Genomic DNA, 26,541 nt, shown 5'->3' on the forward strand with positions numbered 1-26,541 from the left:
CTTTTCTATATAATAATTACGCGAGTCTATCCTAATTGTTTAACAGTTGCAAACAATGATAGACGATTTAGAATATCATATTATTCTGAAATAGGATTTGGGTCTACCCTTGACTATGCATTTTCACACAGGCCTCTTTGTTAAACAGTATTCTGCTGCCATTTGAGTAAAAGGTCCTGTCAGTTCATGTAACTAAACTTCTTCGTGAAATTGAATTAAAATCAAAATTACTGTGGGAAAAACTAAATTAAGGTGAGAGGGGGAAATCTTCAGTTTTTGCTGAATTGTAAAATTGAGGGAGGTCAGTTTTGAGGAATAAAATCTTTTCTCAATTTCTGGAGTATTTTAACATCAGTAATTAAAAGTAATTAGTGGTAGTTAAGACCTCTACTTCAGGGGCTGAATTTTGAGGTCCTACCAGGCGGGAACGGAGGCAGACAGATATGCAATTTGCAGCACCGGCTGGCTTGTTAGTTTCCAATTGCTGCTCTGGCGCCAGTGACTTTCACCAGGGCGGGTGCAGTACAGCCTTGAGAACCCACCCGATTCAGTAATGATGCCAATTAAGGTACTTAAAGAATTCGTTGTGAGCTCATTTAGGGTCATGTTCAGATTTTGGTGAGGGCGCACGGGCTCCATGTGGTGTCTGGTGTGGACCGGGTGCATGGAGGTGGCAATACAGCAGAGAACCAGTCATGGCAGCCCCAACAAATTAGGTGGACCCCATGAAAGGGAGAACAATCAGAAGAAGGTTTGGCCATTTGCTCATAGGTGCCATTGTGTCAGCGCAGGTTGCGAGGAGAGTGGCCTATAAGCGCATGGGAACCGCAGGGGATCGTCATCCTCCTGGCATCACGTGGACTTAAGGGAAAGGGGCAAGCCTTTCAGACACAATTGGAATTTCTCCTGAGCACAAGGAAGGCAACAGCTGGCAATGGGAAGGCAACTCTCAGACTTTTGGTTCCAGTGGCGATGAGAAGCAACATCCTCTGCAGGAAGGGCAGAGCCAAAGACGGAGCTACCTTGAGACGACTGAGAACCAGTGCCGGAGGAGACTGCGCCGATCCAGGCAGGTGGTCACAGAGATTTGTGCCCTCATCGTGGAAGACTCACACCTTGCAATACTGCTCGCCATGCCCTGCCAGTAGCCATCAGAATCACAGTGGCATGGAACGTCTTTGCCTCTGGCTCCTTCTAAGGATCAGTTGCAGACCTTGGTAGTGTCACATCACTACATCATTGTATTGCACAGGTTACTTTGTGAAAGCTGGGCAGTATGTACAATTCAAGACAAATGGGGCCTCGTAGCCACAGAAGGCTGTGGTTTACACCTCCATCCCTGGATGCTCCCAGGTGCAAGGCATCATCAAATGTACCCATGTGGCCATCAAGGCACCAAATGACCATGCAGAAAGGGCTTCCACTCCCTCAATGTTCATCTGGTCTACGACCATAATTAAAGTTTCCTGCCTGTGTGCGCACGCTTTCTTGGCAGCTTCCATGACTCCTACATCCTACGGCAGTTCAGGGTGCCACAGCTCTTCATTCCACCCCACAAAGTCCGTGGATGGATTCTAGGGGACATGGAATGTCCCTTGAAGAGATGGTTACGCAATACTTTACATGACCCCCGAGAAGGAGGCACAGATGCGCCACAACCGAAGCCAGATGATCACTAGGACAGCCATTCAGCAGCCCATCGGGCTTCTGAAGATGCAGTTGCTATACCTGGACCGATCGGGCGGTGCCCGGCAGTACACTTCTGCAAGGGCCTTGTGTATGGTGGTGGTCAGCTGAGCTCTCCATAACATGGCCCTTCAGAGAGGTGTGGACCTTGAAGAAGATTGGGTGGCACAGTGGCACAGTGGTTAGCACCACAGCCTCACAGCTCCAGCGACCCGGGTTCGATTCTGGGTATTGCCTGTGTAGAGTTTGCACGTTCTCCCTGTGACTGCGTGGGTTTTCGCTGGGTGCTCCGGTTTCCTCCCACAGCTAAAAACTTGCAGGTTGATAGGTAAATTGGCCATTGTAAATTGCCCCTTGTATAGGTAGGTGTTAGGAGAATGGTGGGGATGTGGTAAGAATATGGGATTAATGTAGGATTAGTATAAATGGGTGGTTGGTGGTCAGCACAGACTCGGTGGGCCGAAGGCCCTGGTTCAGTGCTGTATCAATAAATAAATAAAATAAAAAGATGATGCGTTAGTTGGACACTGTTCATCAGAGGAAGTGGAGGAGCAGGACATGGAAAAGGAGGAGAAATATGCAGAACACAGACATGCCCCAGCTGTACAGGGAGGTGACTGGGGCTAGTGTGGGGTTCGAAGGATGCAATTAACATCAGGGATCATCTGATTCAGGCTTGTTTCAGCTGAGTCCCTCTGACCCAGGAGGAACAGCATGGTATGGAACTCATTTTGAGCTGATTGTGAGAACATTTCCATTGAAGATGCTGCCTGGAACAGCTCAACTCTTACCAACAATGAAGGAATGACATCTGCCCAGAGGTTTCACTGTCACCGTTCATGTACCCATGCTCTCCTTTAGCACTGCATCCCGTTTCTCCTGTACCGCCATACATAAAAGGAGAATCACATGTCTGGCTTCATGTGTCAATATTTACATGGTGATCCAAAAGACAAAATGTACACATTTACAAGTGATGGACACTCCAGTGACCCACTCAATGCTTTGCCCAATGAGGTCCTCCCACTGCCACCTCCAAGACAAGGATGACCACCACATGCATCTCTGCCACAAACTGAGACAAGTGAGCAGGCTGCCTCCGCTCTTGGCAACTTCTATGCGATGTTCCGCTTATAACCTTGGAGGAGGTGGAGGCAGCCTGCTCACTTGTCTCGGCTTGTGACTGAGGTACATGTGACAGTTGCCCTTGTCTTGGATGTGGCAGTGGGATGGCCTCCACATGTGGCAGTCGTCCTTGTCTTGGAGGTGGCAGTGAGAGGACCTCCAGAGGCTGCTGCACTGGCGTTGCTGCAGGAGCAGCCTCCGTTACTGGGCCTGCTGCACAGATGTTCCCTCAGAGGGGCCAAGGAGTCTGATGATGTTGATGGCGCCCCGTGAAGGGTGGCACCCTCATCCTCCTCGGTGACTCCCTCTGCCCTTGGCTGCCGCTCCAGATGGCTGGAGGGAAACACCAGTTGGGGCCCCCATCTAGACATCCCTGTGCCATCAACCCCACTGACCAGCCAAGGCTACAGAGTGTGGCATGCATCCTGTGAATGTCAGTGCGCAGTTCCTGCATGTACACCGAGTGCTGCTGCATATGGCTCTCCATGAGGTTGCCCACTTTCTCAGTGGAGGAGCTCATGTGCTCACAGCCCTGAACCATTGTGGCACACATGAGCTGAATCGAGACCTCCATTCTCATTATCTCAGGGAGTTCTGACATGTGGGAGCACATCTATTTCTGCTGGTCTCGGTAGACCCTCCTTTCCTGTAACGCTTGAGGCCCTGCATCTGTGCCTAGCTGAGCAGGGCCGTGTCTGTCCTCCATTATCCGAGGGAGACTGCCCACAGCTGCCTCTGCCTCTGCCACTTCCTCCTGCACATTCGTGATGTGCTCATCACCCAGTGCCACCCTATCTAATTGCGCATGAGGACCCACCAAGGTGACTGTATCTGCACTGGTGGAGGGTGCTTGGTCTGAGCTCTGCTTGACTGCACTTGGCCTGGTGATGGTGAGGGAGTCGGTCTTACTGCCTCGATGTCTGCACCGTTGGGAGACATGAGAGCTAGCCTTTGAGTGCAGAAGCCTCTGCATGTGTTGGGGCTCCCTAATGCAACTCAGTCTTTGGTATGCTATCAGATGGGCTATAGTGCAATGCAGCCCCTTAATGAACACATTGCACTCTCTAATTACCATATCCACCACAGATGCCCATCTTGTCTTGCCCAACTTCCTCGTGGTCAGCGTCCCTGGCAATGTCCTGGCTCCCTCTTTCATTGTGGTGATGACGTGCAGGTTTGGAACCCCTCTTCCTGTCTGGGCCCTTTTATGGGCTTTTTGTGCTCATTTCTCCTGCAAAGACAGAAAAGAGAGAGGAAAAAGGCACTGCTGACCTCTATGGTCAATGCCAACTGCTCATATTCATTAGGAGCTGCATGTTTCAGTGCTGATAGGCCCTCAACAACACTATGGCTCTGAGCCATTCTGAGGGGTCAGTAAATGCCCTGAGCACACACTCTTCCTATGATCAGGAGCAGCATACACTCTCAGGCTCCTCGGCTGGAGTGCCTACTACAGAATGAATATCTAGAGGACTTGGCGTTGCACTTATCTTGCCAGAGTGAATGCGGTCATGAACCTCTTCCTACACTGGACCCAGTTTATGCGCACTACACTCCATCTGTTCAGTGTTGGCGGTCTTGATCCAGGCCTGCTTGGTTTGAGAGAGCGGCCTTTTCCTGTCATCCTCCGTGTAGAGGATCTCCCTTCTCTCCCTCACTGCCCCTCACAGGCTCTCTAGATCTGCCCTTCCCTGGATTCCAGGCCTCCGCTCTCCTGAGACATCTTTCCACCAGCAGGTAATGCAATGAAATAGCAGCCACAGTAATGGTAATTAGCCTCCCAACCTGCCCTCTAGCCAATTAGCAGTCCACCCAAATGAAGATTGGGGGCTTGTGACTGCTACCCCCCCAGGGGCAGTTATGGGACCTGAAAACAGTCCCAACATCTGTTTCCTGCCCCTGGAAGGAAAATCCTGCTCCAGGACTCTGCTATTTTAAAGAACCCATATGGATAATTTGAGGTAGCTTAGGCTCTATCAACAGGAATCTTAGCAGGGAGGAAAACCTTGAGATATTTTATTATGTTAAAGGCACTTTATAAATACAAGTTGTTATTGCTTTTGTTGTTGATAAGCCCATAATGAAAAATAGGTGGACGACATAATTATCTCGCGTATGAAGTTCTTGAAATCTAAACAAATACATGACAAACTCCAGTTATACAAAATAGGCTGAAACATACAACATTTGTTTTTTGAGATATGTTTGCATATAAAGTCCACACCAAGAGACAAATTGAGGTTGGTAGCCTATATCTTAGATTAGTAATTTGCATCAGAATTGCATCAATGTGCAATTCTAGAACAATTTGGATGCTGGTTAACAGTTTCAAAGTCAAGTTATTTTGTTTGGCAACCTTCTACATTCTATCCTAGAGTTGCCAGGCAGGAAGCTTTACCCATGTGATTGTGCAGTTTTCTTTTAGATTATTTGTGTAATCGTCTGAGTAAGCCAACAATATAATTTAAAGCATACCTCAACACTGTTTACAATCGCAGATGAATAATACCGCTTCATGTTGCCAGTGTTTTGTTTTAATCTGTTTTGCAATGATGTTCTTGCTGGAAATTGCTACAATTGTTTGTATTGTATAGAGCGAGAAGCAATCCTGTCTGCTTCTTTATGTGTTGCTGAAAGGTTTTCCTCGTTGTCTTACAGAACAGTGAATAAAATGAATAAAGGGCGGCACAGTGGCGCAGTGGTTAGCACCGCAGCCTCACAGCTCCAGCGACCCGGGTTCAATTCTGGGTACTGCCTGTGTGGAGTTTGCAAGTTCTCCCTGTGTCTGCGTGGGTTTCCTCCGGGTGCTCCGGTTTCCTCCCACATGCCAAAGACTTGCAGGTTGATAGGTAAATTGGCCATTAGAAATTGCCCCTAGTGTAGGTGATAGGGAAAATATAGGGACAGGTGGAGATGTGGTAGGAATATGGAATTAGTGTAGAATTAGTATAAATGGGTGGTTGATGGTTGGCACAGACTCGGTGGGCCGAAGGGCCTGTTTCAGTGCTGTATCTCTAAACTAAAAAAGTCTGTAGGATAAATTTAGATTTACAGTAGATTTGGTGCAATTTTTTAACTAACTGTCCCCCTTTCATCCTTCCCGCCCCATTGCATAAAAAGCCAAGGTCTCTACTTGCAATTTCCAGCACCTGCATTATTTGTATAGTTGTATTTGCCAAATTCAGATATTTTTAGTCCCAAGATATTCCTAAATAGGAATGGACCAATATTTCTCACTCCTTCTGTAACAGTTAAATCCTGATAAAGTACAAAATTTGGTCAATGGCACAACAGAGCACTGTATCCAACCAAGTCCAGTCTTGCAATCCTCTTTTCCACTTTTCTCTTTTTCTTGTTTTAAAGTTCTAAATTCAGATAAAAATACCATTGTTTTTCCCCACTCGCCCAGGTTTTCTCCATCTGGCTTTTTCCCCCTGTTGTATATTGGCTCCACTCCCATTGGCCCATTATTTGCAAACAACAAAATAAGTAAATTCAAACAGTTTAATTTCAGAATCGAAAAGAAAGAGTTTACAGTAGAAGTGCTCTGATGTGGATGTTCCTTTTTTGTTTCCTCTCACCAGCTGCAGTGATTAGGACAGGGCGACAATTATTTTGTTCTTCTCTCACTGTCTGCATGTGGTACAAAATAATTTTTTTTTTTTTAAAAACAGGCATGGGTCCCTCGCAGCCAGCCAATCATTATTAGTTTATATTAAGGACTTCACGCTCTGTTCTCTCCTCTCATCAGAAAGAGAAATTGACCAACTGAAAACAATGATTTGTCAACTTTTTGTTAATATGAAACCTGTGTTTTTTTTACGTTATTTGCTTAAAATCTCAAATCAACTAACCTGCTTGTACTTACATCATTTATGCTTCTTAGTATTTTAAGGACTTGTCCCTTAACCTTCTTTTCAAGGAAAACAAATTCAGCTCTGCTGGTCTCTCCTGTATTAGTGTTGGTGCCCGAGAACCCCTTTCTATAGTTCTGTGTTTCACATAAGACAAACGCTAATCAAAACTAGGGAAAATACAAAAATGAGACCGTCACAATTCTTGACAAGTATGACACTGCAACCAACCAACAAAAGCTAGGCATATTATTGAATGGCTTCTATTGTATACTTTTAGTTGCTTTGAATGGCTTTTTAAAATTTAAGGATGGAATATTAGCTTGTGGTTTCAGTGCAATGAAATTGAAAAGAAAACGAATTGGAACAAAGTTTTTTTAAGCCACTCATATGTACAGAATGTTTTGCCAGAACCTTTAAACCACAATAACAATTAAATTAAAAATTTGAACAGTAAAAACAATTGCACAAGTTATAAGAGTGGTTCAATTTCCATGGTTTATCATCAACCCAGCAGGATGATCTGACACTCTAGCAACAAAAGTAGGAGTTATATTGAATTTTTCAAGAACTCAATTAAAGAGCAGTGTGCAAACAATGAATTGACTGCACACGTGTTAGCTTTGCTGAGCTTGACTCATTATTTTAGTCAATATCACAGCATTCTTTGTCATGGTGATAAATTTCCTCTTGGGTTTGAAGGTGCATATGATTAGACCATATTGATGACTTGTATTAAACAGAATTTAAGGTGATAGAAGAACTGTATCAGTATTGTTTAATTGAATAGCATTACTTATTAAAATGTAAGCCATCTGGTTATATTTATGGGATTGGAAGACTAGTAAGTTTAATTAACTAGATACAAGCTAAATCTCAGGGGAGATATTATTTCAACTATTCAAGATCCTTAAGGGAATAAATGGAATATGTCGGAAATCGTCACAAACTATTGAACTGGGCTCGGGTTTCAGCTTAGAAGGGGGAAGATGCACCGGCAGTATAGATTTAACTACTGCTCGGTAGAACTGATTAGCCAGGTAGATAGCAGGGAAAAATTTAAAGGAGAATTGGACAGATACTTGAGGGAGTGACCGATTGAAAATTATTCATTTTTAGGAACAGCCATATAGACTGCACAGTTTTCCCCAGTACTATGCTTTCCTACATTCCTATAAAGAATTACTCAAGTTTCTTGGATTTCATTTTAAAAAACGTGAATTTATATTGCATTTACCAGCAATCGTTTGTGTTCTTAACATCAATGTAGCACCCAGTAAAGTCTGATATCTACTACCTGTTTAAACTGCAAAAGTGAAAACAGGCCAATCCTCAATTCCTCTTGTAACAAAACTTGTACTTTTCTTTTTTTAATTGGGGAAATTGTTCCCGCATACCATTGTATAATTTTGTGTATGCTCAGCTACTTGATGGTTCACATACTGTTTCTTCACTGCTGTTATTTGTATTTAAAGGCTTTATTCCCTTTCAGTGAACTGTGACTGGTGGTACTCACTTGAATGTTTATGAATAGCCATTCATAGAGGCTTCGCAAATAGTTAATATTTTTCTCCACACCATCAGAAAATTGTCTTTGTACATGGAAATCATGTATCATGTAAGATGAAACATTTCCTTTTTGAATGCATTCCCTGCTTCAGGAGTTGGAATTACCCATGGGACTAATCTACAATATAACAAAAAGATAAAGAAAATGTAGATTTATTTTTAGAATATATTTTTATACTGCTGTGCCTGATGCGGTTATCAAAGATTCTTCATTCAGTTCAGATCTACAGTCATTTGACCAGTATCAAAAATGTAGCAAACTATGCTGCAGATTAGTGAAAGTCATGAGAGTTAAGTGGTCAAATAAAGTATATTGTTAATAAAAGCAAAATACTACAGATGCTGGCAATCTGAAATAAAAACAAGAAATGCTGGAAATACTCAGCAGGTCTGTCAGCATCTGTGGAAAGAGAAGCAGAGTTAACGTTTCAGGTCAGTGACCCTTCTTCAGAACTGGCAAATATTAGAAATGTAAAAGGTTACAAGCAAGTAAAGTGGGGGTGGGGCAAGAGATAACAAAGGAGAAGATGTAGATAGGACAAGGTCACAGAATAGCTGACCAGAAGGTCGTGGAGCAAAGGCAAACAATATGTTAATGGTGTGTTGAAAGACAAAGCATTAGTACAGATAGGGTGTTAATGGACTGAGAATTGAACAGCCGCAAGTACAAACATGAAAAAAAACAGTGGGTAAGCAAACTGAACAAACTAAGATGAAATAAAATAAAATAAACACAAAAAATATATATATATTTAAAAAAAAGGAAAAAGAAAAAAATAACTAAAAATAAAAGTAAAATGGGGGGCCCGTCATGCTCTGAAATTATTGAACTCAATGTTCAGTCTGGCAGGCTGTAGTGTGCCTAATCGGTAAATGAGATGCTGTTCCTCGAGCTTGCATTGATGTTCACTGGAACACTGCAGCAATCCCAGGACAGAGATGTGAGCATGAGAGCAGGGGGGAGTGTTGAAATGGCAAGCAACCGGAAACTCAGGGTCCTGCTTGTGGACTGAGCAGAGGTGTTCCGCAAAGCGGTCACCCAGTCTGCGCTTGGTCTCCCCAATGTTGAGGAGACCACATTGTGAGCAGCGAATACAGTATACTACATTGAAAGAAGTACAAGTAAATCGCTGCTTCACCTGAAAGGAGTGCTTGGGCCCTTGGATAGTGAGGAGAGAGGAGGTAAATGGGCAGGTATTACACCTTCTGCGATTGCAGGGGAAGGTGCCATGGGAAGGGGACGAGGTGGTGGGGGTAGTGGAGGAGTGGACCAAGGTGTCACGGAGGGAACGATCCCTTCGGAATGCTGACAAGGGAAGGGAAGGGAAGATGCGTTTGGTAGTGGCATCACGCTGGAGATGGCGGAAATGGTGGAGGATGATCCTTTGGATATGGAGGCTGATGGGGTGGAAAGTGAGGACAAGGGGAACCCTGTCACGGTTCTGGGAGGGAAGGGAAAGGGTGAGGGTAGAGGTGCGGGAAATCATCCCCCGCCATTTCCGTCACCTCCAGCGTGTTAAATTGAAGATGCTTATCATCTACCCATCTTTAGCACTTAGTAATTTTTGCTGCTTTCTTTCACAATCTAGGTTGACACTCCAGTTCAGTACTGAGGGAGTGCTGCACTGTCAGAGATGCTATTAAACTGAGACCCGTCTGCTCTCCAAGTTAGACAGAAAAGATCCCATGGCGCTATTTCAAAGAACGCAGGGAGTTATCCTCGGTGACCTGACCAATATTTAGTCCTCAATTATAATCACTAAAAATACAGATTATCTGGACATTATCGCAATGCTGTTTACGTGCGCTTGCTGTGTGCAAATTGGCTACTGCATGTCCTACATTACAACAGTGACTGCGCTTCAGAATTACTTCATTAGCTGTAAAGCACTTTGGGGCATCCTGAGGGGTGAAAGGTGCTGCATAAATAGAGTCATGGGCCGGGATTTTACATTGGGTGGGAGGCTGAAACCACTGGCCAGAAAGTCGGGGGTGAGTCGACCTCCGCCGGGCCCGGAAGCCATGCTATGATTTTACGTGGCCCAAAGCCTTAATTGGCCTCGGGCGGAACTTCCGCCCCTCTGAGGCAGGAAGCCCTGCTTCCAAGAGCTGCCAGCCAATCAGTTGGCCAGCAGCTCTCAGTCCCAGCAGTGCCACCGGGAGCAGTGGCCACTGCTGGGACTGCAGCGATAGAAAGGATCAAGAAGGATGCCGGCCTGGAAAGAAGGTCAATGTGTGGGACCTCACCCGGGACAATCAGCCAGGCCCCGGCAAGGCAAGGGGTATCGATTGGGAGGGTGGGGGAAGTCGTGCACTGGGGGCAGTTGGGGCGTGGGGGGCCCTCCATGGGGCACAGGGTGCCTGATCAGGAGGGCCCCCGCACCCCCCAGCCAATGGCAGTTTATTGGCCACTTAAGAGCCTTAAGTGACAGGAACGGCACTCCCCACCTTCCATTCAATGTTATGACCCCCAACCTCCAGCCCACTCCTGCAGGGGTTGGGGGGGGACATAAAATCCCAGCCGTAGAGTCATATACGGCATAGAAGGAGGCCATTCGGCCCATTGAGTCTATGCCGGCTCTCTGCGGAACAATCCTATCAGGCCCACTCCCTGGCTCCAGCCCTGTAGACCTGCATGTTAATTTCCTTCAAGTGCCCATCAAATGGAATTGTTTTTTGCTTTATTCAATGGTTGTTTTTGGGCTTATGTTCAATTATTGTCATATACAATACAACTGACAAAACATAGGAACAGGAGTATGCCATTTAGCCCCTCAGGCCTGTTCCGCCTTTCAATGAGATCATTGCTGAACTGCGACCTAACTCTCCATACCCGCCTTTGCCCATATCCCTTAATACATTTGGTTAACAAAATTTTATCAATCTCAGTGTTAAAATTAACAACTTGTTACAACCTCGGTGAGACTGTTAACATTAAAATACAAGATATGAACCCCCAGACCAAGTTAAAGAACTAAATGGCAAGATTTCACATTTTACGATTTTTGGGTGGCACAGTGGCGCAGTGGTTAGCACTGCAGCCTCACAGCTCCAGCGACCCGGGCTCAGTTCTGGGTACTGCCTGTGCGGAGTTTGCAAGTTCTCCCTGTGTCTGCGTGGGTTTCTGCCGGGTGCTCCGGTTTCCTCCCACAGCCAAAGACTTGCAGGTTGATAGGTAAATTGGCCGTTGTAAATTGCTCCTAGTGTAGGTAGGTGGTAGGAGAATGGTGAGGATGTGGTAGAGAATATGGAGTTAATGTAGGATTAGTATAAATGGGTGGTTGTTGGTCGGCACAGACTCGGTGGGCCGAAGGGCCCGTTTCAGTGCTGTATCTCTAAATAAAAATAAATAAAAATAAAATAAAAGAAATCCCCATTAACCAAATCGTACTTTGTAAATAGCTGATACCCCTGATTACAAAGAAGGGATTTTCTTTACTTATTAAAATAGTTGAAAACCTCATGCCACACTTGTCTGCTGCACTGCCCTCTTTGATGGTGAAATCTTTGTGGTTAAAAGTCCCAAACTCTTTCAAGTTGCAATGAGTTGAATCTCCCAGACATTTTCAAAAATCAATGTCCTCTTTGTTCACTTCTCTGAGCACTTTCGACCTGGATGTCTGTGAATAAGGCGATTCCTGGTGATCTTGCTGGTCTTCTACTCCTGCACAAACTTCAACTTTCAAAACAGGTTAAAGTCTTCGCAGCCTTTCATTATATCAGGCTTCGAAAGCAGGTGTTCCACCTCTCTCTCTCGAGGCCGCAATCGCTGGTTTCTTCTCTTACAGCCTGTCTTGAGGCCATAACCGCTGGTTTCTTCTCTTATAGCCTGTCTGCCTTCAGAAAATCTGTAAAATTTATCTTGACTTAAAAGTCAATAGTTTCTTATCCTGTTCCAACATGCAAAGTCCAGAAGTCTGGTTTCATAGAGCCACCTGGGCCTTCCATTGTTCCCAGCTGCTTGGTACATTTGCATCTTCAGAATCACTGACCCTGGCCAGAATTTTACACAACCGCACAACCACAGAGCCAGATGGTGGTGGTGGGGGAGTGGCGTAAAATGGAGTGGGAGACTCTGAGAGGTCTTCCCAACTCACTCCCGCCTCCGCCCCACTTTACGTAGGGCGGAGGGGGCAAAAAACGGGCCACCTGCCCCAGGCCAATCAAGACCCTTAAGTTGCCAATTAATGGCCACTTAAGGGTCCTCTCCCACCTCCACGTGGATTTTACGCATGGGAAGCGGGCGTCCTGTCGCCAGGAAAGGCCGCCCGGTAAAAGCTGGCGGCCTATCAGCACCCCGGGGCAGGACCCTGACAAACGGGCACAGGGTGCCTGATTGAGGATCGCCCCCGCTTCCCCAACCACCCCCAGGACCCAAGATGCCCCCCTTCCCCCCCAAAAGACCACCCTTGCCTCGCCGGGGCCCGACTGATCACCCCCGGCGAGGCAACCCAAGTTTACCTGCACTCCTGGCTCCATGTCCTCGGCTGGGCTACAGTCCCAGCAGTGGCCACCACTCCCGGTGGCGCTGCTTGGACTAAGAGCTGCCAGCCCGATGATTGGCTGGCAGGTCAATGAGGCAGGACCTCCTCCCTCAAGCGGGTGGAAGTCCCGCCTCGGAACAGTTAATACCTGGGGACATGTAAAATGCGGGACGAATCCCCAGGCTAGGCAGAAGCAGGTTCACCACCGACTTTTACGTTGGTGACCAGCTCCCGTCCGCCCCACGTAAAATCCAACCCCCTATGTTTTATGACTTGAAAGTCTGGGAGGGCAAAACCCATTGTTCTTGACTTGTTACCCCTGCAGTCTCTGTTTTTTCAAAAAAATGTCTTTGATCTGTGTTCTGTGTTGTCCTGGTAACCAAGACTTCTGTCTTGTCCTTTCGCACAGTGGCTGTGAAGTCACCTGACTTTCCAGACTCCATCTTAAACTTTTAAAAATCACTATTTTTAATAACGCAATCATGTTACAAAGTCCAGTGTTTATAACGCAACTGATCCAGCATCATTGCAGTTTGCAGAAGAGAGTTCCAAACTCCTACCAGTTTTTGTGTGTAGAATTGTTCCTTAATTTCACTCCTGAAAGGTCTAGCTCTAATTTTCAGTCTATGTCCCCTAGTCCTTGACTCCACAACCAGCAAAAATAGTTTCTATCTACCCGATCTGTTCCCTTTAATATCTTGAAAACTTCTATAAATCACCCCATAATCACCCATATTCATCTAAATTCCAGAGCATACAACTGTAGTTTGTGTAATTTCTCCTTGTAATTTAACCCTTGAAGTCCAGGTATCATTCTGGTAAATCTAAATCTACAAAATGGAACCTCAAAAGGACAGTTTATCCTTCCTAAGATGTGATGCCTCGAACTGCACACATTACTCCAGGTGTGGTCCTAAAAGGTTTTCTATAGCAATAGCATAACTTCTACTCCCTTGTGTTCTAGATATAAAAGCCAATATTCCATTAGTCTAACTGATTATTTTCTGTACCAGTCCATGACATTTTAATGATCTATGTATCTGGACCCCCAAATCTCTTTGGACTGCCACTGTTTCTAGCTTTTCACTAATTAGAAAGTACTCTGTTGTATTCTTTTTAGGTCCAAATTGACAAAGTCACATTTTCCTATATTGAAATCCATTTGGCACAGTTTTTCCCCACTTAATCTATTTATCACAGAATTTTTACAGTGCAAAAGCAGCCATTTGGCCCATAGTTTCCGCACCGGCTCTCCGAAAGAGCAGTTCACTTTGTTCCATTCTCCCGCCTTCTCCCCGGAACCCTGCACATTCTTCCTTTTCATATATCAGTCTAATTCCCTTTTGAATGCTTCAATTGAACCTGCCTCCACCACACTCTCAGGCAGCGCATTCCAGACCTTAACCCTCGCTGCGTGAAAAAGTTATTCCTCATGTCACTTTTGCTTCTCTTACCCATTACTTTAAATCTGTGCCCTCTCGTTCTCGATCCTTTCCTGAGTGGGAACAGTTTCTCCCTATCTACTCTGTCCAGATCTCTCATGATTTTGAATACCTCTATCAAACCACTTCTCAGCCATCTCTTCTCCAAGGAAAACAGTCCTAACTTCTCCAGTCTATCTTCATAACTGAAGTTCCTCTACCCTGGAACCATTCTCATGAATTCTATACTGTCTCCAATGCCTTCATGTCTTTCCTAAAGTGCAGCACCCAGAACTGGACGCAATACACCAGCTGAGGCTGAACGAGTGTCTTATATAAGTTCAACATAACTTCCTTGCTCTTAAACTCTATGCCCCAATTAATAAAGCCCAGGATATGCTTTATTAACGGCTCTCTCAGCCTGTCCTGCTACCTTCAATGACTTATGCACATATACACCTAGGCCCCTCTGCTCCTGCACCCCCTTTAGAATTGTACCCTTTATTTTATATTGTCTCTCTCCATGTTCTTCCTACCAAAATGTATCACTTCACATTTCTCTGCATTGAACTTCATCTGCCACCTATCCACCTTTCCACCAACTTATCTATATCCTTTTAGAGTTCTACACTATTCTCCTCACAGTTCACAATGCTTCCAAGTTTCGTATCATCCGCAAACTTTGAAATTGTGCCCTGTACACCAAGGTCTAGGTCATTAATATATATCAGGAAAAGCAAGAGTCCCAACACTGACCCCTGGGGAACTCCACTACAAACCTTCCTCCAGCCCGAAAAACATTCATTAACCACTACTCTTTGTTTCCTGTCACTCAGCCAATTTTGCGACTGTCCCTTTTATTCCATGAGCTATAAGTTTGCTCACAAGTCTGTTGTGTGGCACTGTATCAAACACCTTTTGAAAGCCCATGTACACCGCATGAACTAGTTTGCCTTCATCAACCCTCTCTGTTAGCTCCTCAATAAACTCCAACAAATTAGTTAAACATGATATTCCCTTAGGAAATCCATGCTGGCTTTCTTTAATTGACCTGCATTTGTCCATGTGACTATTAATTTTGTCCCGAGTTATTCTTTCCAGAAGTTTCCCCACCACCAAAGTTAAACTGACTGCCCTGTAGTTGCTGGGCTTATCTTTACACCCTTTTTTGAACAAGGGTATAACGTTTGCAATTCTTCAGTCCTCTGGCCCCACACCCGATTCTAAGGAAGACAGAAAAATGATGGCCAGTGCCTCCGCGATTTCCACCCTCACTTCCCTCAGTATCCTTGAATGCATCTCATCCGGTCCTGGTGCTTTATCCATTTTAAGTATAGACAGCCTATCTAATACGTCCTCTTTATCAATTTTAAACGCTTCTAGTATCTGAATTACCTTCTCTTTCACCATTGCCTGGGTTGCATCTTCTTCCCTGGTAAAGACAGATACAAAGTATTTCTTTAATACCTCAGCTATGCCCTCTGCATGCATGCATAAATCCACTTTATGGTCTCTAATCGGCCCCACTCTTCCTTTCACCACTTTTTACTATTTATATGTCTGTAATGTTAGCTGCCAGTCTCTTTACATGCTCTTTCTTTGCTTCTCTTATTTGCTTTTTCACTTCCCCTATGGACCATCTATAATCAGCCCAGTTCTCAATAGTATTTTCTGCCTGACATCTGTCATAAGCACACTTTTTCTTCTTTATCTTAATCTCTACCTCTTTTGTCATCCAGGGAGCTCTAGATTTGTTTATCCTACCTTTCCCCTTCAAAGGAATATACCTTGACTGTGCCCGAACTCTCTTCTTTGAAGGTAGCCCGTTGTTCAGCTACTGTTTTTCCTGCGAACCTTTCACTCCAACTTATTTGCCTCATTGTGAGTTTATGCGTCCATCTAGAACAAAGAACAAAGAACAGTACAGCACAGGAACAGGCCATTCGGCCCTCCAAGCCTGCGCCGATCTTGATGCCTGCCTAAACTAACACCTTCTGCACTTCCGGGGCCCATATCCCTCCATTCCCTTCCTATTCATATATTTGTCAAGATGTCTCTTAAACGTCGCTATCGTATCTGCTTCCACCACCTCCCCTGGCAGCAAGTTCCAGGCACTCACCACCCTCTGTGTAAAAAACTTGCCTCGCACATCCCCTCTAAACTTTGCCCTTCGCACCTTAAACCTATGTCCCCTAGTAACTGACTCTTCCACCCTGGGAAAAAGCTTCTGACTATCCACTCTGTCCATGCCGCTCATAACTTTGTAAACCTCTATCATGTCGCCCCTCCACCTCCGTCGTTCCAATGAAAACAATCCGAGTTTTTCCAACCTCTCCTCAAAGCTCATGCCCTCCAGACCAGGCAACATCCTGGTAAACCTCCTCTGTACCCTCTCCAAAGCCTCCACATCCTTCTGGTAGTGTGGCGACCAGAATTGCATGCAATATTCTAAGTGTGGCCTAACTAAGGTTCTGTCCAGCTGCAACATGACTTGCCAATTTTTATACTCTATGCCCCGACCGATGAAGGCAAGCATGCCGTATGCCTTCTTGACTACCTTATCCACCTGCGTTGCCACTTTCAGTGACCTGTGGACCTGTACGCCCAGATCTCTCTGCTTGTCAATACTCCTAAGGGTTCTGCCATTTACTGTATACTTCCCGCCTGCATTAGACCTTCCAAAATGCATTACCTCTCATTTGATCGGATTAAACTCCATCTGCCATTTTTCCGCCCAAGTCTCCAACTGATCTATATCCTGCTGTATCCTCTGACAATCCTCATCATTATCCGCAACTCCACCAACCTTTGTGTCGTCCGCAAACTTACTAATCAGACCAGCTACATTTTCCTCCAAATCATTTATATATACTACAAACAGCAAAGGTCCCAGCACAGATTCCTGCGGAACACCACTCGTCACATCCCTCCATTCAGAAAAACACCCATCCACTGTTACCCTCTGTCTTCTGTGACTGAGCCAGTTCTGTATCCATCTTGCCAGCTCACCTCTGATCCCGTGTGACTTCACCTTTTGCACCAGTCTGCCATGCGGGACCTTGTCAAAGGCTTTACTAAAGTCCATATAGACAATATCTATATGTTGTTATATGCCCTTCCCTCATCAATCATCTTCGTCACTTCCTCAAAAAACTCATCAAATTAGTAAGACACGACTTCCCCTTCACAAAACCATGCTGTCTCTCGCTAATAAGTTTGTTTGTTTCCAAATGGGAGTAAATCCTGTCCCAAAGAATCCTCTCTAATAGTTTCCCTACCACTGACGTAAGGCTCACCAGCCTATAATTTCCTGGATTATCCTTACCACCCTTCTTAAACAAAGGAACAACATTGGCTATTCTCCAGTCCTCTGGGACCTCACCTGTAGCCAATGAGGATGCAAAGATTTCTGTCAAGGCCCCAGCAATTTCTTCCTTTGCCACCCTCAGTATTCTAGGGTAGATCCCATCAGGCCCTGGGGACTTATCTACCTTAATGCTTTGCAAGACACCCAACACCTCCTGCTTTTTGATAATGAGATGACTGAGACTATCTGCACTCCCTTCCCTAGGCTCATCATCCACCAAGTCCTTCTCCTTGGTGAATACTGATGCAAAGTGCTCATTTAGCACCTCACCCATTTCCTCTGGCTCCATGCATAGATTCCCATCTCTGTCCTTGAGTGGGCCAACCCTTTCCCTGGGTACCCTCTTGCTCTTTATATATGTATAAAAAGCCTTGGGATTTTCCTTAATCCTGTTTGCCAATTACTTTTCATGACCCCTTTTAGCCCTCCTAACTCCTTGCTTAAGTTCCTTCCTACTGTCTTTATATTCCTCAAGTGCTTCATCTGTTCCTAGCCTTCCAGCCCTTAGGCTGTAACATTGTAACATTGGTTACAATGCCACACATCTTTGTAGCATTGGCAAGCTTGGATGTTTGGCTTCCTATCCCATTATCTAAGTCATTTATAAAGATGGTGAATAGTTGAGGCCCCAACACAGATCCTTGTGGGACATGACTAGTCAAATCCTGCGAATTAGAGTACCTGTCCACTGTCCCTGCTCTCTGTCTCCTGGCACTCAGCCAATGCCATAAGCAGGTCAATAATTTGCCTTCAATTCCATGAGCAACTTTAGCTGACAGACTCTCATGAGGAACTATATCAAATGCTTCTGGAAGTCCATATAAATAACATCCATAGACATTTCCATGTTCAATATATAAGCAAGTCTTCAAAACGTTTAATCTGGTTCATCAGGCATGAGCTCCACTTTACAAATCCACGCTGGTTCTCTCTGATCAGCTGAACATTTTAAAGGTGTTCAGTCACTCATTTCTTAATTATAGACTCCAATACTTTCCCAACAACAGATGTTGGGTAACTGGTCTGTAATTCCCTGGTTTTCCTCCCTCGCCTTTCTTAAATAGTGGAATGACTTGCAAAATTTTCCAATCTGAAGGAATCGAGAGAACGTTGGAAGATTATAGTTAGGGTATCTGCATATGTTCTCACCTACTTCCTTTAAATCCCTGGGATGGAAACCATCTGGTCCTGAGGTTTGTCACTCTTCAATGCCATTATTTTCTTCATTACTGCTATTTTGCTTATGTAAATTTTGGTCCCTAATTCAATATTAGTTTCCTTGGGACATCCAGCATGTTAACCTCTTCTACTACTGTAAATATTGTTGCAAAGTAATTATTCAACACGCCCATCATCTCCTTATTTTCATTGACAATATCATTACCAGTTTTTCAAGGGACCCACATTGCTCCTGACCATAATAAAATTAGTGAACAAAAATTGTACTAATTCTGATAGCCCTTGCAAGTTTCTTTTCATCCTTTCTTTTTGTAACTCTTACTTTCTGTTTTGTCATCCTTTACTGTTCTTTTGTATCTCTCCCATTTGCCAGGATCTGCTATTTTTTGCATTCTTTTTCTTTTAGTTTTATATTGTCTCTTACTTCTTCAGTCATCCATAGTAAGTAGCGCTCTTGCTCCTTTGGGGTATGAACTGATTCTGTATCACATTAAATTATTTGTGAATACCTGGCATCTTACCCATTAATAAATGTGCCCAGCTTTTTTAATTCTTTCATGGGATCTGGGCATCATTGGCAAGGCCAGCATTTATTGCCCATCCCTAATTGCCCTTGAACTGAGTGGCTTGCTAGGTCATTTCTTAGGGCAGTTAAGAGTCAACCACATTGCTGTGGGTTTGGAATCCCATGTAGACCTGACTAGGTAAGGACAGCAGATTTCCTTCCCTAAAGTAAACCAGATGGGTTTTTATGACAACTGATGATAGTCTCAGTAATGATGGCATGAAACGAACTTTCCTTTTCCAGATTTTTATTAATTACTTGAATTTATTAATTTTTAATTCCACCAGCTGCATGGTGGGATTTGAACCCGTGTTTGCAGGACATTAGCCTGTATAGCTGGATTATTAGTTCAGTGACATTACCACTACAACACCATCTCCCCCTATGCTATGGACAATCTCTGTCTCTGTATTGAAGTCAGCCTTACCTAAATCTATAATCTTAGTAGCTATTTAGCCTTTCTCCTTTCGAAGTCTATCATATTATGATTGCTAGTAGTTAAATGTTCACACACTGTAAGACTGTTAACTAAGTCTGGCTCATTACTCATTACTAAATCTAAAATGGCCTTTCCCCATGTTGGTTCTCGGACATATTGTTGCATAAAACTATTCTGACCACACTCGAGAAATTCACTAGCTTTCTGACATGTGCTAGTTTGTTTATCCCAAACTGTATGAAAGTTAAAATCCCCCATTAAAACCACTCTTTCTTTGCTATATGCTTATCTAAGCTCTGCATCATTACAATCTGCCTATACACAACTCCCACTACAGTCTTAAATCCTGATCTACTTCTTAATTATACTCATAAAGTCTCTAGTGCCTGCTTACTGCTCGTTATTTCCTGTATTACCATTGAAATGATTTCATCCTTAATCACTAAAGTTACTCCTACCCCTCTACCATTTCCCCCATCTTTCCTGTAGACCATATCAAGTCCTAACTATCTTGCAGCTATTTCTCAGTAATGGCTACCATGTTATACCCTCTTAGTTGTATTTGCACCTGGAATTCATTCAACAAACTGCCTTCCAAAAGCATATAAAACAGTTTTTAGGTCCTTTACGATTCTGTAAAAATAAATTATAATTTATACACTAAAGGTATTTTTACAGCTGCAGAGTTACAGTGAACAAACCGTAATTTTATGACTCCAAAATTATGCTGTGGGATAATACTGTATAACCTCATACTTTGCCAAAGTTGTTAACCTGCGTAAAAGGCAAATGCTTCCTTTAAAACAGCAGAGAGGAACTTCAGATGAATGTGTTAAGTGATTGTATTCCATGACGTTATAATTTCAGATGAAATTAGTTGTTAATGTCAAGTTATTTGACAACAAACAGCATTTACAAAAATCTGGACCAAATAAGATAATTGGCTAAGAAATGACAGATGAATCTTAGTGTAAGCAACAAGAAACAAAGCCTCACAGCTCCAGGGACCCGGGTTCGATTCCGGGTACTGCCTGTGTGGAGTTTGCAAGTTCTCCCTGTGTCTGCGTGGGTTTTCTCCGGGTGCTCCGGTTTCCTCCCACAAGCCAAAAGACTTGCAGGTTGATAGGTAAATTGGCCATTATAAATTGTCACTAGTATAGGTAGGTGGTAGGGAAATATAGGGACAGGTGGGGATGTTTGGTAGGAATATGGGATTAGTGTAGGATTAGTATAAATGGGTGGTTGATGTTCGGCACAGACTCGGTGGGCCGAAGGGCCTGTTTCAGTGCTGTATCTCTAATCTAATCTAAACAAACATGCATAATGAGACATTTGCAGGTTTTCACTCATTGTGAAACTATCATCAACAAAACTAATTAAATGCGAGGACTTAACTCAATGCATTTCACAAAGTCAAAATAAATTGTTCCAACCTTGTATAAATCACCAGTGACACCACTTTTGCAATATTGTATGCAATTTTAAGCACTAGCCTTGAAAAGAACATTGGTACTTTGGGCAAGATTTTTGGAGGCTGATGGGAGTGGGAACTGAGGCGAGCGGTTGAGTAATTTTGTGCCGCCAGCAACGTATGCGGCAGGTAGCCAATTCAGGTAATTAATATTCTGCAGCCACTGGAATTTTCCAGTTGGCAGGCGGGCCCCACAGAGTTGCCAAAACATGGCCAGTTGAACAAGACGCCTTCCTTGCTGTTGAGGGGAGGTGCTACGTTTCATCCCACTAGTGACCTTGTCATGGGCATCGAGCCACAGCTGCGGCCACTAGCCATCCAGTGGAGGGTTTTGCCTTCCACAATCATGGCCAGGCAGCTTTCGTCTTCCTTAAATTTTTTTGCCTTTTCAGCGGGCACCTCCATTGTAAGGCACTCTCTCTCACTCACTCTCTGCAGGCATCTGCAGCTCCCACCTCAGCTGGTGGAGCTGCTGATGTGTCATCGCTAGAGGGACTCCAGCCTGGGGATCCAGCCCGCTGTCCTCAATTGGCCAATTCTCCAAAAATCGATGTCGGGTTACTGCTCCTGACACAGTGCTGGGTCAGGACCCGCATTTGACGCTGACATTGGGGTCCTGACGCAAAGCAGAAAATTCCACCCTTTATAGTAATGAAAGAAACAAAAGCAAGGAATTAAATCTCTAAATTTGAGGAGAGGTGTGAAAAACTGAAGGTGTTTTCCTTGGTGATAAGAAATCAAAATCTTTAAAATACTGGGAGGCAAAAAGGTATAATGTATGCAGGCTATTTAATTACTGTAGCCATTTAATTACTGTAGCCATTTATTTTAAAGTTTTCTATTCTCAAACCAATGCTGAAACAAACACTAATATTATCATAATGAAACTATACAAATATCAGAAATAATCTGTATTATTTTATATATCCTATACAATTAAAAAATCAAGTTTAACATTTTAAAATTCACTTGACATCTGCTCACCCCAATAAAGAAATAAATTGTATTTATATAGCACCTTTCATGATCTCAAGACATCCTAAGCACTAATAACCAATTTCGTACTTTTTGAAGTAATTTAGAAAATCACAGCTGCCAATTGCACACAGCAAGGTTCCACAAATAGCAATTAAATTATGATCAGATAGTCTGTTTATGTCATATTGATTGAGGGATAAATATTGGCCAGGACTCTGAGCTCTGAGGGGAATTTCCCATCTCGGGTTGAATTTTGTTTTCTTGCTGCCAGGAGCGGCGGTGAGTGAAAGAAGTGGTGGCTGGCACACATGGGCCGCATGCCGCCATGGGACTGCAATCTTGAGCACGACAGTTCATTTAAATATGCAGGCAGCCGCCCCCCCATCACATGGCGGGGGCTGCCTCGACGACACCGTGAACGGCATCAGCTGTCTGTGCACAGGTGCTAGTGCCATTTTTAAAGGGCTGCCAGCCCTGCTGAGAGATTGCAGAGTTGAAACCCATACCCCTGCCTTCCCACTGCACCAAAAATAAATGTTGGCCCCATTCTCAATCCCCAAAACACTGAAATGGCAGAGTTGACCCCTTCTCCCCCCAACTGCACAAAGTGCAGAGGTCATCCCTTCCCACACCAGAAATGCAGAGTTGACCCCATTCCCCCCACCTCACTCCACTACACTAAAAATCTTGAGTTCCCCCCTTCCTCACCTCGGTGGCGCCAGCTTTCCCTGGACGGGAAAGTGAAGGCGTGTAAGTGCTGCCTATCACACGGAAGATCCGGATCCAAAAGTAAGATTGTGGGGAATTGTATTTAAATGTATTCATGTCGTTTATTTAAATATTTAATGTCAGGTCTTGTCGCCAAGCAGAAGAGGGGCTGCCACGGAACCGCGCCACTGCTGCCAGGAAGATCGGGCCCAGCAATCCCGGTGTTGGACTCTGTAGCGGGCCACTGCTGCTCCGATCTTCCGGCCTCCCCGCACCCCGCCCCCCCCGCCCCCGCCCTGCCACAGAGCCCAACTTCGGGAGCTGAACAAAATTCAGCCTTTCTTTTTGAAATAGTATCTTTTACGTTCACCTGAGAGGGTAGACATGGGCTCGGTTTAATGTCTCATCTGAACAATGTCACCTCCAACAGCAACTGCACCGGAGTTTTCAGCCTAGATTATATACTCAAGTCCTGGACTGGGGCTTCTTAACAGGGCCTTCTGATTCAGAGAAGAGAGTGCTACCACTAAGCAAAACCAGAAATCTTTCCCCATTTTCTTTCTCCTAATTTTACTTTTAACTGCTTTTAATTTTATTGTTAATGTACCCAAACCCATATAATAATCTAATCTTTTTTATAATAATAAAAAAATGACTTTAAAACAATTTATATACCTTTCTCTTTGAACTTTTCAAGTCCCGTTATCCATTTTAGACATGAAAGCTGAATCTGGAAGTATCGGCAATAATGTCAAAGCCCTAACCAGATCAATCTTTTATACTTTCACATCAAATAGATACTTACTTACACTGTCACTGAAAACCACTCTTTGATTTTCTAGAAGAAATACTGCAGACTGGTTTCCTGCTCACAGAATAGAATCAGATGTATTTACATGAAAGCCAAAAGATTTATTGTAATGATAAAAGGACCTACTTTCCAATTATCAAATAATACATGTTAAACAAGCCCAGCATGTGTTCATACCTTTAGTAATAGGCCATAGTAATTTAAACAAAAAATGTTGGCCACTTTTTATTTTATGGTTTCTTGTAAGAAGTTAACATTGTGGGTGAAGATTGTAGCAAAATTGTAAATATGAGACTGAAGAGTGCAATTATACTCTTTGTATGGTAACTTCATACGAACATACATGATGCAATGCTGTCAGCAGAGAGCACATTTTGGAGAATTGTGAGTTCATCATCTCAGATTTAGATCCATTGGACCAAAAATGGGTGAGTGAGTTGAGGTGGGACGGGATGTGAAAACTTTAAAAATCTCAAACTCAGCTCCAAGCTACCCACTTCTGGGTTTAACTGAGATAGGGGGCGGGCAGCTAAACTGCTCCCAGAATAAGGATTGGCAAATTCAATATTTTAATGAGGCCGGCAGGCTCACCTTTAACCTGCTTTGCAGATTTAACTCTGGCCAGCCGGTTTCCCAAGCCTTGGAAAACCTGGTAGCTAAAGGAAAGGGAGAACAGCTTTCGGAAGAAAGTTAGTGCCTTTACTTGTGGTCCAGGTGTAAGAGTGCTTCTCCCCACCACCACCAATAAAAAAGTCCCCTGGGATCGGGTATCAGATCTCTCCTCACCCTACTTGCTCCTGCTGCCTGCTCCAGAGTGCTCCCCAGCCGCCACGAAGCCAAGCCTGTTAAGAGCAGGGCCATTAATTCAAATAGACAGCAAACTACAGCTTACACGCTAGCAGTTTCTTGAGATGTGTTCCCTGCAACTCCGCTTCCTGCTGAATCATGGAATTACCCGAAAAGTGCTCAGGAAATCTCTCCTGAGCCGTTGCCATGTAGATTTACCTGCACAGTTTGTTTGCTGGACTTTGTTAATGGGCAACTGCTCACAATCCATGCTGGGAAAAAGTAGCTCCATCCAATATGTTTCTTTTCATTGCTTGGATTTCCTCTGTTAATAATTGAGTTGTGCTCCTGACCCCAGCCCCAGCAGATCCCTGTTTAGAAAATCAGTGATTTTCTACCAATACTACCAAACCTTAGGAGGCTGACGCACCCCACTTCCCATTAATTATGACCACCCTCTCCAGACCCAGACAAGAGGTGAAAATCCTCTTCACTTTTAATTAAGGGGGGAAAAAATGCCCTAATGGCTAACAAAGGAGGGAGACTGGCGGCTGCTTTTACACTTCATATACTCTTTTCTTTCCATGGCACCTTGAAAACCCCTCCTGACTTTCTCCATGCCAACTTGAAAAAGGTTTCCCACCTACATTGTATTTTTCACTTTATTGCTCCTGCGTCCTGCCTTGCAGTAGTAGGCAGTATAATGTGGGGTGGGGGGGGAGGGGAATTCTTCGAATATCCTTAGCAGCAATGAAGATAGTCTATTCCCTTCACTCACACTGAAAATTCAAGAGCCCATTGTACACATTGGGCTGAATCTTAACTCTCAAAAATAGGTGGGTTGGGGTTCAGCAGGAGAAGTGCTCCCTGAACACCCTGGCGGATATGGCCTCATGCTACGAGATTGTCTCCCCCTCCTCTTGCTTCCTCTTCCAGCAGCTTGCCCTGCTCTGCGTCGCCTCTGCTTATTCTCCCTGTCATGCTGTAGTTCAAGGGGAATGCCTACTACTGCACACATGTCTGGGAGCAACTGGTTTTTGCAGAAGTCTTTAAGTCAAGCCAAAGTCCTTCAACATCTGCCACACCACTTCCTGTAGCTTTCAGCAACTTTAAATAACTCTAGAAAGCATCAACCACTTGTACAATCAACAACAACAACAACTATATATAGTACTGTAGCAACAAGAGCAAGTGAGAGGCTAGGGATTCTGCGGCAAGTAACTCACCTCCTGACTCCACAAAGCTTGTCCCCCATCTACAAGGCACAAGTCAGGAGTGTGATGTAATACTCTGCACTTGCCTGGATGAGTGCAGCTCCAACAACACTCAAGAAGCTTGACACCATCCAAGACAAAGCAACCCACTTGATCAGCATCCCATCCACCATCTTAAACATTCACACCTTTCACCACCGATGCAGTATGTACAATCTACAAGATGCAATGCAGCAACTCACCAAGCCTCCTTCAACAGCACCTTTATCACACAACCTCTATCACAGAGAAGGACAAGGGCAGCAGACACATGGGAACACCACCACCTTCTAGTTCCCTGCAGCCACACACCATCCTGACTCATAAATATATTGGCCTTCCTTCACTGTCACTGGGTCAAAATCCTGGAACTCCCTCCCTAACAGCACTGTGGATGTACCTACACCACATGGACTGCAGGAGTTCAAGAAGGCAGCTCACCACCACCTTCCCAATTAGGGATAGGCAACAAATGCTGGCCTTGTCAGCAATGCTCACATCCCATGAATGAATTAAAGAAACCATATATTTATATAGCACCTTTAACATAATAAAATGTCCCAAGGCACTTCACAGGAGCATATAAAACAAAATATGGCACTGACTCACATGTAAGGTCAGATGACCACAGACTTGGTCAAAGAGGTAGGTTTTTAGGAGTGCCATAAAGGAGGAAAGCGAAGTAGGGGCACGAAGATATATAGGGAGGGAATTGCAGAGCTCATGTGGATCCTTGCCCTTTGGGGAGTTGGCGCCTTTGCGACCCTTTCCCCCTGCCCTGGCTGCAGGCCACTCATGCCCAGTGACTCCCACGTGCTTATCCTGCCTCTAAGCTATCCTCTAAA

At 44.3% G+C, this 26,541-nt stretch overlaps 1 protein-coding gene across 2 annotated transcripts in view; it reads left to right on the forward strand.

Annotated features, from left to right (window-relative positions):
* The window catches only part of LOC137369102 (uncharacterized), a 323,628-nt gene that overhangs the window by 219,541 nt on the left and 77,546 nt on the right, over positions 1-26,541 (forward strand). The gene's annotated exons all lie outside the window — the stretch shown is intronic.

Source organism: Heterodontus francisci, chromosome 4 (genome assembly GCF_036365525.1).
Source record: "Heterodontus francisci isolate sHetFra1 chromosome 4, sHetFra1.hap1, whole genome shotgun sequence".
Lineage (NCBI taxonomy): Eukaryota > Metazoa > Chordata > Chondrichthyes > Heterodontiformes > Heterodontidae > Heterodontus > Heterodontus francisci.